The sequence below is a fragment of the Alligator mississippiensis genome, chromosome 4 (genome assembly GCF_030867095.1).
Source record: "Alligator mississippiensis isolate rAllMis1 chromosome 4, rAllMis1, whole genome shotgun sequence".
Taxonomy (NCBI): Eukaryota; Metazoa; Chordata; order Crocodylia; family Alligatoridae; genus Alligator; species Alligator mississippiensis.
The window spans coordinates 189,152,980-189,174,191 of record NC_081827.1 but is presented as its reverse complement, the minus strand read 5'-3'; the positions used below and the strand labels follow the sequence as shown (position 1 = coordinate 189,174,191).

The 21,212-nt window shown below is 45.1% G+C and overlaps 1 protein-coding gene across 41 annotated transcripts in view; it reads left to right on the top strand.

The window, feature by feature from the left end:
- PCBP3 (poly(rC) binding protein 3) overlaps window positions 1-21,212 on the top strand; it is a 248,019-nt gene that overhangs the window by 118,039 nt on the left and 108,768 nt on the right. The gene's annotated exons all lie outside the window — the stretch shown is intronic.

Here is a 21,212-nt window from a genome sequence, read left to right as displayed (position 1 = left end):
AATGCTAACCTTTGTCTTGGAAATTCAGTGAGTGCGTCTGATAATGGAGCTCAGTACATGGTCCAGGCAATACCAGCCCCAGGAATTACAAGCAGAAATCCTGAAGGGCTTTCTCCATCTCTGAAAGACCAGACTGTGGTAGTATATTTAGTGTCCCCTTCATACATTTTTTTCTTAACAATATTGCCAGAAAGAACAAACTAATAAAAATGGGGTCATGTATTTCTAAACTGACCAGGTGTTTTTCTACAGTGTAGGCTGCCTGGCATTGGGCTATAATGAAGTTTGAACCAATCCATTTCTCTAAATCTGTATTTTTCCCACTAAAATTAGACCAGAAAAAACCCCAAAAATAAAATTCTGTTTTGCTGTTGAGCCCTGATGTACCCAGCATCATCCAGACACCACTTTGTCCAAACTGCACAAACCAATCCTTCTTAGTCATTCCTTTCATAGTTAGGAATATAGTAAATGACCCCATTGCAAATGTGTATTTTGCTTCTGCTCTTCTGTTCTTATAAGCAGATGCTCAGCCTTCAGTCTGTCCCCTTTGTGGTCCATATGGAATGGGATCCAGTTTATCTGGCCAGTTGAGGACCCCATTGGTAGATGGGAATTCTCAACTGGCATAAAGATGGCAGAACTATATCCTGCCCCAGCTTTCCCCTTGGTCCAGGCACAGGACATGCATCAGAAAAGAAATTGATGTGGTGGGGCATAAAGCAGCAATTCTACAGCAATTCGCTTTTGCTGTTTGGTCCCTTGGGGACTAGCTGCCTGTCATAGAGCAGAGCACATCCCCCAGCTGCTGTAGCTTCAGTTGGAGTTTGGGATGGGGAGGATTGAGATGAGAGAGTTGTTGCCAAATTCCTTGCATCTGCCCTCTGACCTGAGTGGATTTAGGTGCAGGAGGGAATCTGGCCCCCAAATTGTTTCTGTCCTGGGGGCTGAGGAAAGGGTGTGCTGTAGCTTTCTTCTGTGATATGAACTAGTCCCAGTAGTATTTGGTAGCTGACCACTGCTAATGGATGGAAGCTGCATCATGCCTTTAGAGTACAGAGCTCTGTGATCATGCTTACTCCGTTCTGCTTCCATTGGGCAAGGCCTGTGACTGGGATGTGCACTGGGGTTTATGCAGTGCAGTCATGCCCCCGCAGCCATGGTGTAAATGGAGCCTCTCCACAACCACTACCACAGTCACCGTTCCAGTCACTGTATCCTCTCCCACATTGGGACTAGGTTTGGCTGCTGCTTTCATATGATGACTTAACCCCTCTGGCTTTTTTCACAAGGTTCCCTGAGGCCTGCTATGTATAGAATCTCTGGGGGTGACTAAGGCTTTATGGGGTGGTACAGAAAATATAGGCTCTAGGGCTATGCAAAGCTTTGGGTGGTGATTCGATTTGGAGGAGATTCAGCACAATCTGGTGGCTGAATCTCCAAATCTGAATCGAATCAAAGGACCAGTTAAAATATCTGAATTGATTCAAAGCTCTCCGAATCTTCGGAAAAGATTTGGAGAGCTTTGATCCAGGCAGTCCCTGGTGGCTACAGTGGGAGCTGGTAAGTACTAGGGTCAGGAGTGGGAAGGGGGACCATGGGGGGACCCTTGCTTGCCCCCATCCCCCACCCACCCCAGCTCCCAGGGTTTTAAAAAAAACCCAGGTGCTCACCGGGTCCTGATGGGCTGGGGGGCAATCCCTGCTGCCCCCCACTGCCCCATGCTGCATAGGGGGGCTCTGTATGAGCCCCTTGACCCCCCCACCCCGCTCTCCCAGCCCAACCATCGGTGCCCCATTTTTTTATAAGAAAAAAAAAAGAAAAGCCCTGGGACTCACCACTCCTGCAGTGGCCTCAGGGCTTTGGGGGGCTCATGCAGAGCCCCCCATGTGGCACAGGGCAGCAGGGGGCATTGGGGATTGCCCCCCGCCCGGCAGGAGTGGTAAGTCTGGAGGTTTTTCGTGTTTTCTTTGTTTGTTTTTCTTCAAGGTCCGGAGCTGCGGTGGGCAGGGCAGGCATGGTGGGGGGGGGAGGGGGGGTTCATGAAGATCGCTCCCCCCACTTGGCAGCACCCGCTGAGTTGGGGCTTTTTTTTTAACAAGTGCCAGGAGCTGGGGTGGGCAGGGCAGTCATTGCCGGGCCAGGGGGGTGGGGAATGGGTCTGGCTGATTCGGATAAATCGATTCGGGACGGTGATTCGAATCACCAAATCGAATCACTGTCCCCTGAATTGGCCGAATTCGAAGCAAATACTAGCTGCTTCGCACAGGCCTAATAGGCTCTCTCTGGCCTGCCCCATATGCACAGGGATGTCTCACCCTATACCCTTCAGGGTGGAGGGTAGGGTATGATTTATATTTTTCTTCCAATTCTATTTCAGCAAAGAGATGGAGCGTGTAACAGCGAGTCACATTATAGACACAACAGGGTCAGGGGTACTGATTAGTTGGAGCTTAGTGGCCTGTGGCTCCCAAGTTTAGTCAAATGAGCATCAGTGAGTAATTGAAAACTCAGCCCATACCTTCTTGAAATGAAGATAGACTTTAGGACTAAAAATGATGACATGGTGTCCTCTGGGCACTATCTGGAATTTTTCTGAATTAAATTTGTACAGAAATATGCCTTTCTTTTCATAGATGTTCTTTCTATCTTAGATATGCTGCTCATTTGTCCCTCAGTCCCTTGCTTTTTGTTGTATCAAATTTAGGTAAAAATACAGGGAGCCAGATCTTATTCCAGCTATGAGGCATTTAAGTGTCTTAGTGCGATCCTTTTGCACCCAGCTCAAATCCCTGGAAATCTATTAATGTGCCTACTTGTGTTACCCACCTTTGCCTTTGTCTTAAATCACAAAAAGTACTGAGATAGCAGAGGATCCATGCATCCTTTGTGTTAATGGCTTTTCAGGGACTTGAGCAGGGTGGAATAGGGTCATGTGTAGATCATGTCTACACCCTGATGTCCATGTGCACTGGTGCAGATGTCCCCAAGCACAACCTGCCAACCTGTTCCTGCTTGTTTGCTTCAAATCTGGAAATACACTGGTGAAGACAATCTAGGGTTGTTCCTAGGGGCCACTCTCAAGCATTCTGGGGACTGAGGCCTCAAGAGGAGCCTCAGAGTGACTATAGCTGGTTGTATGTACCCTTCTTGGATAACTCCCTGGAAGAGTCCTTGCCAGGTTGTTTCTGGGCTTGGAGCATGTAAGCAGGAGTGGGTGGGTGAGGCATGGTTGGGGGTGTCTCATTTCAGCATGCTGTTACTGCAGCATATACATACCCATAGATACTTAGATGCCTACCTAGCTTAGGTGCCAAATAGAGGGAGTAATCTCTGGCCTGAGATTTTTTGTTTGTTGTTTTTGTGGAGGAACTAATGGAAACGAGAACCATCATTGCAATGCTTGTTTGGAACCTGGACTTAATTTGCACAGTATCTGGCTGTGCGTGGATCTGGGGTTTTGCTTTGTGCAGACTGCAAAGGAAAAATCCATGTTTCCCATCTTAACAGTGCCATGAGATCTGTTCCCCCTGGTTAAAATATTGCTTAGTGCTTACGTACTTATTTAAATCCTATACAAAGTTCACACAAAAACTCACTCTCATATCTAGTGTTCTGGGGTACACCTCACCTTTATTTGAAAGCAGAAGGTCATTTTTAAAAGACATTTCTTTGAATTTCAGTCATGCCTGGAAGGCCCAACTGTGATCAGGTGCTCCAAGGTTTTAGGTGTCATACAACCACGACAGTAAGATGCAGTCCTTGCTGTAGAGAGTTTGCAGTCTAAATCAACAGAGCATGAGAGGTATAGACTAATTCAGTGTCGCTACCAGCGGCTGGACTAGAGCTTGTCTCAGGGTGCCCTCTCCAGTGACATGGGCTCTAGACCATCTTGTCTTTTTGCAGTAGTAGATGCAAAATAAAAACTGACCAAAGGACATTAGTCTTTTCCCCTTCCCTACCGCAACTCTTTCTTACACTGGCCCATTATTGCAGCATTCAGACCTTAATATTGTATATTCCTCTAATGGTCCTGACCGGTCTCCCGTTTTCTTGGTAGTTTTAGATTCTCGTTTCCAGTTAATGCTCACTGGTTCCATGTCTTTGACTTCTAATTGTAACTGTATCCCTGTTATTCTGAGGTTAAGATTCATAAGGGGCAGATCAGATTATTCAAATATGTCTGTTATGGGTACATCTCACTTACCAAAGTATCTGGTGGATTGTCTGTGTATTGAGGAATTTTGCCTGCATCACCACGAAACCAGCAATGCTGACTCCATGCCACCTCCTCCCAAAGGTAGTCCAGTGTAAAGGGTGGGATACATTACAAAGTATTCTGGAAATCCCAGGCCAGTTGGACAGCTCCTAGGGGATTTTAACAAACCAGCAGAGGTTAGAGCAGGCCAGAGAAAAGCCATTTTCCCCCTTCTCTCTTTCATACTTCACTTTGTTCAGCTGAACTGAAGGCTCTGGACCCTCATTCCAAGTCCCTCTAAAGTAAAATGTCACATAATCTGGAATCACCCAAATCAGATTTTAGCGCTGTCTAAAGTACTGTAAAATTAATCCCTAGAGAAACCTGAGGAGAATTATCTAGGTGAGAGGAAAATCCTTCCTCAGCTGAATGTATAGCCTTTCTGGGACCAGATCCTGCTACAGCTGAAATCAGGGACAAAGTTCCTGTTGACTTCATAGGCAGCAAGGACAAGGATAGGCCAAGCTAATAAAATGCAGAGGTGTGTGAGGGCAGGATAGCGGGAAAAAGTTGCCTCCTCATCATAATCTGTATTCTCCTTAGCCTCACTGACAAGAATGAGGGCCTTCACTCTTGTATGTACTCTGCCTTTTCCTCTCTTTTTTGACTTCTCCTAGGATGGGGTGGAGAAGGGAACCCCAGACAGATTGGGATGATACTGCCTGGAGAAAAGGGACACAAATGTTATCTGTGGGCTGTGTTTGGCTTAGTCAATGCAGTCATGCAGCATTAGCCAGGGAGCTCACAAACAAGGCCTGCTTAATGTTGCTATATTCTCTCACTGAGAGGGGAGGGTTTTTCCTGCAAAGCCCCTGTGCACAAGAGTCTCCAGAAAACAGCCCTCTTTGGTTTTGTTTGTGCATCATGGCTAGATCCCGTTCCCACTTTGTGTATCCTCTGTGCTTGGTTTTGCAGGAGCCTTTTGTCCTCTTCATTGCTTTGGGAATTGTTTCCAGTTATTGGGACCCTTGCAGATCCAGGTGCCAGACTTCTTGGGTTTTTGTTCTATGGTGCATTGTTTTGGAAATAGCATGTTAATACTTGCAACCTACAGAGCCATTTTTGATGTGTTTGTAACACAGATTTTTGACAGTGTATTGCTTAATTAGTACCGTTTCTGCAAGGGCAAATAGCGTGGGTGAGGGAGAACAGATGTCACTGCCTTTGGCTTCCTTGCTGCAGAAATATGCTCCCTAAAATATAAAGAAATAAATCCCCTTTTGATTGTCCTTGCTAATGCTACAAAGGGTATTACCATTAGCAACCTGATTGGAAAGAGAGAGCCCATGTGTTAAAGAACTTAAGACATAGCTGGCCTGGTGGGTCGCTAATGCAACTGCACATCGTTGTCATACGCTGTGTCAAGACAGCTCAAGTGCTTGGCTAGTGCAGTGTGATGGAAGAGTATGATAATAACAACCCCTTCAATATCCTCCTTTGCTGCACCTTTTCTGGCCTATAAAGAAAGCATTTGCTTGCTGTTGGCCATTCACTTTCAACTCAAGTGTTAATATGAAGATCTTCTCCCAAGCACTGTCAAGGTTCTGACTTTGAACGGGATAGTGTTTGATTGACATAAATGGATAAATCCCAGGAACCCATGAGAATCCACCTTCTCTGACTGACTTTATTTAGCATGTTTTGCAAGGTTAGAGCTTATTAAAAGTGAGTTTGTTTGAAAACCACATAGGGTGAATGTACATAGACACATACATACCCAGAACCACGTCTGCCTTATGAGATCAATCATGTCAAACTCTTTGCCAATGAAGGCAAGTATAATTTTAGGGTTAACTAGAAAGCCTCTAGATTTTTCCGTCACCACTGGAGTCTTTCAGATTGGGATTTCTATGTCCATCTGACTCTCTTTTTGGCACTCTACCTATCACTCAATTTCTACCAGGGCCATGTTTTACATTTCAAATCTCTGAGCAGCTTTAAACAATTAAGAAAATTAAGCATAATGGAGAATTGTTTATTTGCCCCAGCCTGGAATTATTTCCCCCCTTCCCATTCCCTAGCCCTTATAATTATTACACTAGTCTGAGATGAAGGAAGGGCAGTAGTGAGTCCCAGATGAATGATGGGTATTAAAACCCAGCATTTTGTCTAGTTGAAGCCAAGGAAATGGAAGCCTTATATTACAGGAAAGGGAGTGTACTGATATAGATTTACTTTTTCTCAATGTAAAAATGTCAAGTGTGGAGTCTGACCTCTCTGGACTTTCTACACGTGTTGTGTACGTGAAAAAGTATCCTAGGTCATTTTTCAATAAATGCATTGGCTTTTTTGCTCTCTTAGAGGAAAGGTCTGAACATTGGTATTTCAGATAATTCCAGGAGTCTGACTGTACAAGTGGAAGGATACAAAAATAATCCAAAATGCATATATATTCAAAAACGTAATAAAGCACTATACTCAAGGCAGTGTGGGACTTTTACATTTTACTTAGAAGTGGAAATCTCCTAACAAAGGATTTTATAGCATACCATACCCCTTCAACTGGCCTCTCTCTATATATTTATATATAATGACAGCATTTCTCTCTCTTTCCGTATACTATCGGGAAGCACTGCTTTAGACATTGTTCATCTTTTTCAGATTTACATGGATAAAGCAGCACATGAAGTCAAATGCTGGTCCATGTTTCCATGGATTAAAAAAAAAAAAAATGAAATGAGGTAAAGATTGCTTTGCTCTCAGGATGAGAGGATTTGAGGAACATTGCTAGATCAGTAGATTGAAAACTGAGGAAGATTATTTGGATGATATTGCCTATAGGATTAAAGTGAGAGCAGCGAATAGGCTGTAGCTGAGTGAAATAATGGGGGAGTCCCAGATGGGGAAGTCTCTGGATATCTGTTTTATGTACAATTAATAGTAGTTCTGTGGAAGTATAGACAGCACTGTCAGGCTCTTCATCCACTGCTGCAGGAAATGGGGTGTGATGTTTGGGGTGGAGAGGAGTGCTGCAGAGCATGTAGAATCCCATTCTAGGGATTCTAAATTGATTTATTTTTAAAATATATTTTAAAATTGGATTCAGCATTATAGTAATAAACTGTGGTTTCACAAAGCACCCTGCAGAGATATTGTTAGTGAGTATTATTTCCCCAACTGAGGCCTTCACTCAGGTTTCTCAAGGACTTCCTCTGTCCAGCTACTAAAACCATGGTGTAAAGAGTGAATGAGGGGCTCCGTTCTAACTCGTACATCATTGAGAGGTACAGCCTTATACTCTAGATCTTTTTAAAGCTGCTCACATGTATGCTTAGTTGAATGTTTTCCCACTATCAAAGAACCCAATGAGGGCACTTGAGAATTTGGTCTGATTAACTTCTGTTTAAATAGGGCTCACGCATAGCCCAAATCTGACCGTAGGCATTATAAAACTAAATTAGGATTGTATATGCTGTGTGCATGAGTGTATCTATCTATATATTCTTACACAAATGTGCAGTTAGCAGTGCCTTTAGTTAAGCTTACCTGACACTCTAATAAGAAGGCTTTTTACCAAATTTCAACCAGTTGGGCTGAAATTTTCAATGCCAGATATCTGCTTCAGGCTCAGTTATTCTGAAAACCATTCAACTTTTTCCAATAATATTATAAGAGGAAAATATATTATTTTACCCATATTAATGGATTTATGAGATTTAGATTTTCACTAGAAGCTGTAATGCTTCTATTCTTCTCCACGGGGACCTGAAGTAGGGCTGGGAGGTGAGTTGTCAAATAGTTTCTGAGAAATAATACTGCTCAGACCAAAGGTGAGAGGGCCTTGCAAGTTTCTCAGGAGTGCCTAGAATTCATCAGTTAGCAGGGGTCTAAATAGTCCAAGTGGAAAATTATGTAATTATAACTGTAACATTCAACAATGTATGGGGAAGCAAGGTAAGAGAGGAAAGTGAGGGATCTTAAAAAACCCCCAAAAACCCCTCTTAAATTTGCTTTTTATAGTTTTATATATTTATTTGGGAGATGCTTGCAATCATGGATAAATCCCTTCCTTATGGGTGTCACTGAATTGTCTTTGTTCTCCTTAGCAGTGTGATTGTTCATCATTACTTCATGGTTAATCCTACAGATTCCTGGGAGATTCCTCATGGAGTGTGGTGGTGTTACCCAGCATGAGAGAGGCTGAGAGACTTGGGCTTGACCCCAGCTCAAGGTGATTAGCAGGCACAATTTGCAGCATTTGCTGTTTTCTTGTTCTGGTTTCAAGGTAGATGTGCAAGCTGTGGCATTCTTGCATGAATTCCTATTAATGAACAGGAATAAATTTATGGTGTTGGCCTATAAAATAGATGTTAGTGAAAAGGAAGACAGGGAATGAACTACACGAGGAGGGACTGGTGACTGTTTCAAAGATGTTAAAACCAACAAATTTGAAATTTACCTAAAATGAGGTTATGCTGAAGAGGCCATCAGGCCTGACGCATTCTCTTGAAGATGATAATAATAATTATAATAATCAAAAAGAGCACAGAGACTCCCTTCCCTGTACATAAACATGGGGCATCTTATTGAGATGGGTATCACCCTAGTGCTTTTTATCCCTGGTTGCATGTGGGAGGTAGAGATCCATAGGACAGTGCTATATGAACAATAAAGCTGGAGTATCTGGTGCACTGGGGAACTGGTCATGATACGCAGATTTCCATACAGAAATCCATCTGGGAGCTTGGCAATGTACTGGTTCTTTCTGGGTTCCCTCTATGCTGCTGCTACAAAAATTATATACAACCTATTCTGTGGCAGTACAACACCTGCAGAAGACAGGTGGCAAATACAGAGGTCAGGGGAGTGTTGACATGTAGGAGGTACTGTGCACACAGGACTAGTCTGGCTTCTGGGTTTCCAGGGGAGCCCCAGGTTGAAGAGACTCTTTAAAGGAAGTTTTAAAGGGAATGGTTGCCCTGTCCTGCACTAGTGTTTTCTTAGAACAAGGTAACTTCCTCATACAGCATTGCTTCGTAGAGGGATTTCAGCTGGGCAGTGAGTCTGTGTCATAGTTAGACCTGTCTGGAAAATATTATTCCCCAGCACCCATGAAAAAAAATCAGAATTGGTAATAGCAATTTTTCTTTATTTAAAAAAAATGTATCTAAATATTTGGGACTGAAAACTGGCAAAAGAAAAGATAAATCAATTTTGGTTTGTTTTCCAACAAAAAAATCATAAATAGCTCTGAAGGAAAGTAGATGCTTTCCATGGACATTTTCAGTGAATTGAAATTAAAAAAACCCAAAAAACCCAAAAAAACACAAGGATTGAAAAATGTCCATGAGCCATGTTTGTGGAGCAGCTGTAATGGTCTGGAAACACTGAGATGGGTTCTACATAAAGCCCTGAGGAAAGTCTATGGAAGGTAAGATGAGACCTGGAAGCCAGCCCCAGCTATCTTTGCAGCATGAAGATGACCACTGGCCACATGAACTGCAAGAAGAGATACACAGTGGTCCTCAGTTTAGTCATTCTGGTGAGGAGGAGCCAGTCACTGTTCACATAAATTAGCCCTGAGCTCTCCCTCTCTGCACTTGGATATCTTTTGTCATGTCTGTAGTACTAAGACTGTAGCAATCGTTTCATGTCATTTTCTCTCTTAGGCAGAATATACGTGTCTTCCAGGGACAGGCTACATGTATGCGGAAACATCAAAAGCCCTAGCAGATTAGTGGTCACAGGGAGGCAGAGTCCAGCCCCAGTTCTGGTTCCTTGCCAACCCATCAAAGAAGCTTCTGCACAACCACCCTGTCATCATTCATAGATGTTAGATGTTAGGGTCGGAAAGGACCTCAATAGATCATCGAGTCTGACCCCCTGCATAGGCAGGAAAGAGTGCTGGGTCTAGATGACCCCAGCTAGATACTCATCTAACCTCCTCTTGAAGACCCCCAGGGTAGGGGAGAGCACCACCTCCCTTGGGAGCCCGTTCCAGACCTTGGCCACTCGAACTGTGAAGAAGTTTTTCCTAATGTCCAATCTAAATCTGCTCTCTGCTAGCTTGTGGCCATTATTTCTTGTAACCCCCGAGGGCGCCTTGGTGAATAAATACTCACCAATTCCCTTCTGTGCCCCCGTGATGAACTTAAAGGCAGCCACAAGGTCGCCTCTCAACCTTCTCTTGCGGAGGCTGAAAAGGTCCAGTTTCTCTAGTCTCTTCTCATAGGGCTTGGTCTTTAGGCCCTTGACCATATGAGTTGCCCTTCTCTGGACCCTCTCCAGGTTTTCCGCATCCTTCTTGAAGCGTGGCGCCCAGAATTGCACGCAGTACTCCAACTGCGGTCTGACCAGCGCCTGATAGAGGGGAAGTATCACCTCCCTGGACCTATTCGTCATGCATCTGCTGATGCACGATAAAGTGCCATTGGCTTTTCTGATGGCTTCGTCACACTGCCGGCTCATGTTCATCTTGCAGTCCACTAGGACTCCAAGATCCCTTTCCACCTCTGTGCCACCCAGCAGGTCATTTCCTAGGCTGTAGGTGTGCTGGACATTTTTCCTCCCTAGGTGCAGCACTTTGCATTTCTCCTTGTTGAACTGCATCCTGTTGTTTTCTGCCCACTTGTCCAACCTATCCAGGTCTGCCTGCAGCTGTTCCCTGCCCTCCGGCGTGTCCACTTCTCCCCATAGCTTTGTGTCATCTGCAAACTTGGACAGAGTACATTTGACTCCCTCGTCCAAGTCACTGATGAAGACATTAAAGAGTATCGGTCCAAGGACCGAGCCCTGCGGGACCTCACTGCCCACACCCTTCCAGGTCGAGACCGACCCATCCACCACGACTCTTTGGGTGCGACCCTCTAGCCAATTCGCCACCCACCGGACTGTGCAGTCATCCACATCACAGCCTCTTAACTTGTTCACCAGTATGGGGTGGGATACCGTATCGAAGGCCTTCCTGAAGTCTAAGTATACGACATCCACCCCTCCTCCTGTGTCCAGGTGTTTCGTAATCTGGTCATAGAAGGAGACTAGATTGGTCAGGCACGATCTGCCTGCCACAGACCCGTGCTGGTTTCCCCTCAGCATAATTTGCCCTGCCGGGCTCTCACAAATGTGAGCCTTGATAATTTTTTCAAAGACTTTACCAAGGATGGAGGTGAGACTGACTGGCCTATAGTTGCCCGGGTCCTCCTTCCTCCCCTTCTTGAAAATGGGGACCACGTTAGCCCTTTTCCAGTCCTCCGGGACTTGACCCGTGTGCCACGAGCGTTCGAATATTCCTGCCAGTGGCTCTGCAATGATGTCGGTCAGTGCCTTCAGCACCCTTGGATGGAGCTCATCCGGGCCTGCCGACTTAAAGGCATCCAGTTCTTCCAAGTGACTCTGCACCATCTCAGGGTCTACGTATGGAAGTCTGGCGCCTTGCTGCTGCCTCTCTACAACCCCAGTGAGAGACTTGTCGTGCCCCTCACTTAGGAACACTGAGGCAAAGAACTCGTTGAGGAGTTCAGCCTTGTCCCCCCCTGTCTGTCACCAATTGTTTCTGCTCATTTAGCAGAGGTCCTATTCCTCCCTGGGCCTTCCTTTTACTCCCAATATATCTAAAAAACAATTTCTTGTTGTCTTTTACTTGGGTTGCCATCCTCAGCTCCATGGTAGCTTTGGCCCGCCTAACTGCCTCCCTACAAGCACGAGCAGAGGAGGTATATTCATCTTTAGTGATCTCACCCTGTTTCCACTTTTTATGTGCTCCCCTTTTGGCCCTTAGGCTGCCCTGGATTTCTCTGGTCAGCCATGGAAGCCTCCTGGCCCCTTTCCCTTTTTTGCCTCGCTCGGGGATCGTCTTGCTTTGTGCCCGAAGGACCGTTTCCTTAAGGCACAGCCACCCTTCTTGGGCTCCCATCCGTTCAAAACTCCTACTCTGCAGTGCGTCCTTGACTAATTGCCTGAGTGCATTAAGATCAGCTTTCCTAAAGTCTAGCACTTTCACCCTACTAGTTACCTTACCCACTCGACGTCTTATGGTGAATTCTATTATTAGGTGATCACTGTCTCCCAAATGGCTACCGATCTGGAGGTCCCCTACCATGTCATCCCCTGTTGCCAATACCAGATCCAGTATGGCATTCCCCCTAGTGGGACCATGCACCTCCTGTGTCAGGTGGAGGTCCTGTACACAGGTTAGAAACCTGCTTGAGCGATGGGACCTTGCTGTCTGCGTCTCCCAGCAGATGTCTGGGTAGTTTAGGTCCCCCATGACTACCGCCTCTTTAGCTTTTATGGTCTCCGAAAGTTGCCTCAGGAGCCCCGCATCTATTTCTTCCCCTTGGTGTGGGGGTCTGTAGCAGACCCCTACCACCAAATCCCTTTCTCCTTGCCCCCCATGTAGCCTAACCCACAATCCTTCTACTTCCTCAACCTTGGATTCTGTCTTGATGAGGGTTGATGTATATTGCTCACTGACATAAAGTGCAACCCCCCCCCCTTTCTTCCCCAACCTGTCCTTTCTGTACAATCTATAGCCCTCAATATGTACCGCCCAGTGGTGGGATGAATCCCACCAGGTCTCTGTTAGCCCTACTAAGTCATAGGTGTTTAGTGCAAGCAGGAGCGCTAGTTCATCCTGCTTGTTCCCCATGCTCCTAGCATTAGTATATAGGCACTTGAGCCCTGCGACTGGTGCCTTTGCTGCCCCCCCGCTCCGAGTCCCAAGGGGCCCATTGTTTCTTACCTGTTCTGTAGTGCTGGTCTCCCCATGGCTTTCAGGTTTCCAATGTTCTCCTTCTTCGGGCTGGGCTGTCCTTGTGGGTGCCACATGGTTTGGTGGTCCACAGCTTCCCCTGCCCTCGTACTCCCCTCCCCCCGACGAGCCTAGTTTAAAGCCCGCCAGAGCACCGTAGTCCGCCATCAGGTGATTGGGGGTTCTCCTGGCCGCATCATTAGTACCCATATGGACTAGGACCATGGGGTAGTAATCGGTGGGCTTGATCCTGGCCTGGATTACCTCCGTCACATCCCGAATCTTTGCTCCAGGGAGGCAGCATACCTCTCGTGCTGAGGGGTCCTGGCGACAGATGGGTCCTTCCGTACCTCTCAGGATGGAGTCGCCTATGACAAGCACTCGTCGCCTCCTCCTCTGGGTCCTCGTGGATCTCTTGATCTGTTCGGAGTGTGAAGAACGTGGCGTTTCTTCTTGCCCAAGGGTTTCCTCCTCCCCTTCCATCTCCTGCAGGGTCGCCAGGGCCTCGTACCTGTTCACCAGTCGGACTGGAGAAGCTGGTACCGGTTCGCTGCGAGCTGCTCCGGTCCTGGCTGTGACCATCTGCCACTCTGCTGCAGAGGGCACTCCCCGGGGCTGCTTCTTCCTTGGGAGCCTGGGCCTGCAGGGAAAGGAAATAACTGTCAATTTCATCGTCCGCCTCCCTGATCCCCCTCAGCCTGCTAACCTCCTCCCGGAGCTCCCTCACCTGCGCCTCCAGAGCCCTAAGACGGGCACCTGCTGGACAGGTGTGGGGGCCCCCAATCTCTCCCCCCCCCCGACCCTGCTGGGGATCCCCCGCAGGCCAGGAGGTAGGGGGACATCAGCTCCCCCATGGGCTCGGTCTGGGTGGAGGCCTCAGACCAGCCCCGGGTAGGCTTGGCCCCCTGGGCAGAGGCCCTAGCAGCACTCCTCATCGGCACCATTCTACAAGCTGCTGTTTGTAGACCTGTGCGGTGTCATTCTGTTGGAATAATGTTCTTGGCTGGTGTCTGTCTGTGGATGGGGATATAGTCCCTGCACTTTACACTTTCACTTGCATACCTGAGCTGTGCTCTGTACTAATGATCCTTCATGTAGGAATAATTTGGACAAGAGAGGATGGGGATAAAGGGTGTCACTGAGGCTAGGGCTAGTCAGAGTCTGGGTATACAGTGAATCCAGTCATAGTGCCATTGATGTCATTGTCAGTTTTGGCTCATGAACACTTTTTTTGGTATTATTAATAGTGGACATTTCTCCAGGACCAGCGTGTGCTAAAACCTGCTCTTTGAAAATACTGTTATTAAATTGAAATGGGAGCCCATGGCTGGGCTGCTCTATCCCTGTAACAACAGTTAGTTATGTAGCAGCAAAGTTAAAGCCTTGCTAGATACAAACAGGCTAAGACCCTGGACTGCCTTCTGTCTGCACCCACTCAATTTCTGCTCTAATTTTATATAATTTACAACTAGAGTAGACCAATACAGTGACTCTGCCTTTGTAAAATGGGTGCTCTGCCACTGAATTTTCAGCACTGAGAGTCTGAATGCAGCATCAGTGTGTTTACAAATGCAGTCCTTGCTTTCAAGAAGTTCTGTGAGGGAGAGCTGCATGATGGGAAGAAATAGATATAAAGATGGAGAGGAGGGAGGTGGGCTACTGCGTCCATGCAGGATAGGATATAAGTTGCTTGTCTTGCATGCTGCAGTGTAGGTGAAACGCTGAAACCAGGAAGTAAAAAATGTATCGGCCTTTATTGCCTAGTTGGAAATAAATGGGAAAAGCAGGTTTTAATGCATAGTATGAATCCATACAATGCCTGTGAATAAAGAGGGTGGGCAAAAATTCTGAACTGGTTAAATCCGTTAATTCCTTTTAACTAAGGACTGTGGCTTGCTCACATTACTAAACTGTGGCGTTATTCTCCTTGAGGGTATAATTTATTGTGAGGTCCCAGAAGAAGATAAAGCCTCTAATAAGCTCTGTCAGATTCTGCTAGCCTGGCCCACACGCTTGCTGATGTGGGTACTGAGCTGTTAAATACAATAAATCAAAGCCACAGTTCCCAATCCTAAGTCTCTCCTTGGATGGTTGCATCCAGAGAGGCAGCTGCAGCTTCAGCTGAGTCTGCTCACTGGCATAGTGCTATGTCTGACTGGAGAGCAGCTTGAAGGAACTTCGTCAAAGCCTTCTGGCACTGGTGCTAGCATCCAGTAAGTGTAGAGCAGAACCAACAACTAGAATGGTGCTTTTCTATGTGAGTTCCAGCATTTAAAACACCCTGAACTCATTTTAATACCTTTTAATATGTATTTAATTGATCATCTATAGCCCATTGGATGTTAAAAACACTTGTCCTTTGAATTCTATTCACTTCCACCAGGCAAGGTTGTGGCACTTTCCCCACCACATTTCTTAAGAAGCTGAAAATGATCCAGTTCCATTGTGTTTATTTTGTTTGGAGGCATCAGCACAGTTTTTGCATATGTTAATTTATGACCATAGTAATTTCATGAGGCCATAGAAGTGAAGGCCCTGAGGGGCAATACTGACAATTCAGTCTGACTAGTCAAGCATAACCTAGCCCAGAGAATGTCGCCCAGCAATTTCTGCATCCGTACCAGGTTTGCTGGTTAATAGCTACCAGAGAACTGGGTATACACCAGGAACTCTGGGATTTTTGTTTTCAGATTATGGGTAGTTCCTGAACAATGGCTTCTAAAAATAGCATTGTAGGGCTCCATGTTTGACCTTCACTGAGTTCCCATTTAAACTTGCTTTTTCTGCAGTTGGGAAATTTTTCTCCTTGCTGGCTCTGCAAAGCTCGTTAAAGATCTGGCAGCTAAACAGTGTCCTGTTTAGCTGGCACAGTGAAAAGATAGCTGCCATCTGAATGATGTAAGCAGTTCTATGATGCCATAATTTTATACAATTAATTTTTTCTTTGGTGTGTTAAGGAGTGCACAGAATTATTCTAAGGTGGATCCCAGACCCACCATCCACATCAGAAACCCGTTAGCTTGCTCCCTGGTGGTAGTCTACATACCCTAGAAGATTGGTGAAGTGTCAGAGCTCAAGTATAAGCTTACCCCAGAGCAGCCCTCTCTTTCAGTGTGTCCAAAACTTACCTGGGCTAAAGGTCATGAGCACAGGAAATCTCCTAGCACAGAACTTCTGGTTCTTTTGTATGTTAGTTCCTGTCTCTCCTGCCTAGTTAGAGCCATGGACAGACAAGTAGTGGGCAGACTGATTCCTAGAAGGGCTTGCTCTAAAGGCAGTGCATAGCAGGGTGACCCCAGTCCTAGAACCTGAGCAGTGTGCCTCAGCACTGGGCTGGGAGAGGCATGAATGGTGGCGTGGCACCAGCAATAGACCTGAAGGGGGCTTAGGTCAGGGTGATCCCTATGGTAGGTTGTGTGGGCGGTGCATGGCAGGGTAGAACCAGCCCTAGGGCTCTTTGAGTATGGTTGGTTGGTTGGTTGACCACAGTCATCGGCTTGAGGAATGCATGTGGGTGGATGACCTCAGCCCTAGGGCCTTCAGCTGTATGCGTTTTATCTCTGTGGGGTGGGAACTGGAAACTGGTAGCTGGTTGTTACTGAGGGATATGAGGTTAGTGTTACAGTTGTCTTCCCAACCCCAGTGACTACCCCATCTCACCAAGGGGTTGTAGACAGCAGTTTATGAGTGTACTTGTTCTGCCTATGTCTGAACCTACATTTTGAGCTTTAAGATGCAGTTTCCTGGTTGGTGAGATGTTAGCATTGGGCTGGGAGTGCCTGGACTCATTGCCCTGCTGCTCCTCACAGTTCAGGAGGCCAGGGGAGAGTGCGCATGCAGCTCTAGTCAGCCTCTTGCCAGAAGGGAAGGAGTCACTTCTCTGTTGCCTGAACATAGATGTCCCTTTGGGAGAACTCCTCCTTTCTTTATTTGTAGGGAGAAGGGAAGAAGGTCCATTTCTACCCTAGCTCTAGTGAGCTCTAGGGAAGATTTTTCTCCTTTGTCCCCCATTTGGATGGAGATGAAGGAGAGCCCTCAGACCAGCACATAAGAAGGTTATTGGGATTCAGGAGGGTGAGGAGAAACTCAGACGTTGGGAGACACCCAGTATTTGTGCAGATAACTGTGCCTGTTTGGGAGTAGAAATAGCTCTGTATATTAGGCAACCCCAACTCTCCAGCTCCATCCCTAGCATATCCTGAGCCCCCCATCTCATAACTGATGTCTGCTTGAGGACCACAGCAACCAGCACTCTTTCCCAGGATAATCTTCTGTAGCAGAGCTACTACAGATCTGGCTTCCCACAGAGTACTTGGAGTCTTGGCTCTCAATGATGTGCAAATAAAGACATTCAGGTATCATAGTCTGACTAAAAAGCAAGGAAATACCTGGCTCTGGCTGTTTCTTCATTTCCAACTCACCCTCTGGCTCTAATAATGCTGGGGTCTCTGCTCAGCCTTTTGTGGGAGCTCTGATGGCTGAGGTATTAAAGGGCAGACTTTATTTCCAGTCCTTTGTAAGATCACTGTAAGATGCACTTATTGTTCTCCTTGTGACTTTGCCAAGGAGAAAGTACAACTTCCCTCTGAATCCTGGGAGATCAGTCTGCCCACTGTAAACTCTTTTCCCCAAGCAAATGGGGTCTAAAGTTTCTCATAGGCTGTCAATTCCCTGCAACTCATCATTTTACAGTAGTAGTCCCCATATGACAGTATATATGTATTAATGCTTGCTTTCATTTGCACCAGTTAGTTCTCATTGCCAAAATATCAAGATTCTACTACAGCAAAGCTTTGCATGTGCGCTTAGCTTTGTTAAACATGTGAAAATCTGTAATGTAGATTTGCATAATCCAGTTTAAGACTCACTTAAATCAGTTTAAATTCAGTGTAGTTGAACCACTGTAAATTTCATAGCATTGGCAAGCCCTATTAATTGATTTTTCACCCTGAAAGGATTGGGGAGATGTGACAGGTATATCTGTTATTGAAATTCATGGACTAGTCTTTCTCCTCTTGCATATATTGGTTCTCCGCAACTGTGTTTTCACTGAGTCCAGTAGAGTTATTTCTGATATGCACCACTGAAAGAATCTGGCATTTTAGTTTATATTAGGGTCTGAACACAGCGACCTTGCCAATGACCTTCTAAAATCTCGTATTGTATAATACATTTCTGCATGTTTTTAATTAATTTTCTACTTAGGAAGGTTTTAGGAGTCACATACTCCTTGTGTGGTTGGCTCCAGTTTACAGACTGGCAGTGCTTTCAGTGACTGAATGGAAAAAAAGTGACATAACAGATATGTGTAGTTGAACTTAACTGATCAGTTAGCAATACCGAAGGCAGTTTTTAAGTAATTAAGATGATGATATGGTAGAGCATCAGTATTCCTTGGCTTTGAATACCCAAACAGAAAACTGGAAAAAATGTGTGTGTAATAAGTGCGCTTGCCAGCAGTTTGTTGTTTTAGCCGAATTAAGTTATTTTTCCACCATAATTACATTCGTGGTCTCTATTATCCTCCTGATAATTAGGATGAAGAACTACATCTACATTCATCTTGCATGTTAATGAATATTGCTAACATTGTACCATTATTTTAACACTGTTATATGCTCCTGTCATACTGCTGACAGAAGTGAAAGATATTAAGACTATGTGACATTAATGGGTCTGGTTCTGATTTCACTTGTACCAGTTAAAATATCCTATTATCCTAACGTATCCTATATCTTATTAGAACCCAGAATACCTCAAAGTTGGTAGAAAATTATCAATACCATGCAATTGAGTTACTTGTATCATTGATACTGGAACAGTGAAGATCTTCCAGTTCACATGTTAGTATGTATGTTAGTAGGTATTACTGTATTCTGTTAATTCTCAAGTTTGATATGATATTTTAAATGTTGCTGTGGACTAGAATTTGGTACAACTGTATAGCACTTTGTAGCTAAGCTGAACTTATTGCTTTCTATGTCCACTGTATTTTCAATGTCCAGCAGCTACACATGGACAGTTGCATTACATCCTATTTTATCACATAGAGAGAGTTGCTAGCTACCCTTATTAGTTTCCCAAGTTGGTTCTGTTGAAGGTATACAAAATTGTAGTTCTACTACTTGTTTAGTTCCCCTTCTTTCAATTAACAGAAGCACTAGGGTTATCTCCATAAATTAAAAAATGGGCTGGAGATTGCAAAAAAGTTTGTAATGTATCCAAACCAAAAGTTAATTTCATGTTAATTATCCTTTCCAAATCACCACCATCCTACACCCATTTCTTAAGAGGAAAAAAAAGAGTAAATCTTACACTGAGTCAACTTCTGTCCACATCAACACACTAAGTTTCTATTGAAACCAACCATCTATATTTAAGTGCAAAATTTCTCTCCAATGCATCTGTCTGAGCTAGCCTTGGATGCAATACTTACAGAAACACAAGGTCGGAAGGGACCTCAGGGAGACACCTTGCAACTCTGTGCTCAAGACAAGATCATCCCTGTCTCCGGCTAGTGTTTGTCTAGCCTGTACTTAAAAACTCCCAATGTTGGAGATACCACAGCCTCACTAGATAATGTTTTCCCATGCTTAATCACTATCAAAGTCAGAAAGTTCTTCAAACTTCCCTTTTTGCAATTTAAGACTATTCTTGTCCTGTCCGTGGCAGACACAGAGATTATTCCATCACCTTCCTTTTTAGAACAACCCTTTTTGTATTTGAAGACTGTTATAAATTTTACACTCTGTCATCTTTTCTCCAAACTAGGTAGTCCCAATTCTTCCAATATTTCTGTGTAAGTCATGGTTCCTAGATCTCTGTTCTCTGACTGTTCTAGACTGCTGTTCTCTGACTCTTTCCAATGTATTTGTTTTCTTAAAATGAAGTGCTCAAGACTGGACACAGCCCTCCGGGTGAGGCCTCACCAGTGCTGAACAGAGTGGAAGAATTACTTCCTATGGTTTTCATGCAGTGCTCCTTTTGATACATCCCAGTATGCTATTATTTTTGTTTTTGTCTTTTTTGCAACAATAGCACGCTGTTAACTTGCAGCTTGCAGTCCCCAGTTCCTTTCGGTAGTACTGTAGCATAGTTGCTCGCTCCCCAAATCCGTATTTGTATATTTGATTGTTTTGTTGTAAGTACAGGACTTTCCACTTGTCCCTGCTGAATGTCTGTCATTGAATTAATTTCAGATCATTTCTCTAATTTATCAAGACCATTTTGAATCCTAAGCCCATCTTCCAAATTGTGTTACCCTAAGCAGCCTAGTGTCATCTGCAGGTTTACTAAGTGCACAATGTACTCCATCCTCCAAATCATTAATTAAATTACTGAACTGTACTGGACCCAGGACAGACCTCTGGGAAACCCCACTTTACACCCCTTCCAGTTAGACATCAAGCCAATGATGACTGCATTTTGTGTGCAATGATCCAGCCTATTCTGTGTCTGCACGTAAGCAAGTTACTGTGTTTACTGCGATGGAGGCTGGCTTTGCTTCCTTGGGAGCCCCTCAGCCAAGCCTCTTAACCATAGATGGAGGGAGAAGTTATAATGGGGGGAGGGTGAGTGCATGTGTCAGCATGAAAACTACAACTCCCATCATGCTGTGCATGGTGCAACGCATGCCTGGTTAGCCTCTTCTTCAGCCATGTGGAGCTGAGCACATGTGGGGCACTGGCCTGGCTGCACATGGAGCAGCATCATGGTGCTGCTGTTGTTGCCAGCTGCAGTGAAATTAGTTTGAGGGGGCTCAACCCTCTGCCTGAGCCCTGGCCTTCTGTCGCCTATGCTCTTAATACAAACAATAGTCCTTGCACCAAACAAACAAATAAATGAGCTGAAACAAATGCTTTAGCCCTTCTCTGGGCCATAGAAGAGGCTTCTTTCCCCACCTGCAGCTCTCTGCTTTCCTCTCTGGGCTTTAGCTGCTACAGGAATATTGCCTGATTAGCTAAGTGCCCATAGCTTTTGGGCTTTTACAACACGGCTGGTTGTCCCTTCTTAAAGGGCTAGACTGACCTGTAACACCACTTTACAGTAGTTTATTCTAGATTGCATTTCCTTAGTTTACAAATGAATGTCATGGAAGATGATGTGGAAAGCCTTGGTAAAGCCAAGGTGTCTTTGACCACTCTCCCCCATCCACAAAGTCCATCACCTTGACATAGCAGCAAATTGGATTGAGTATGTTTGACTCGTTTTTGAAAAATCCATGTTGACCAAATATTTGAGCCAGGTTACAGGAGCATAAAGGTT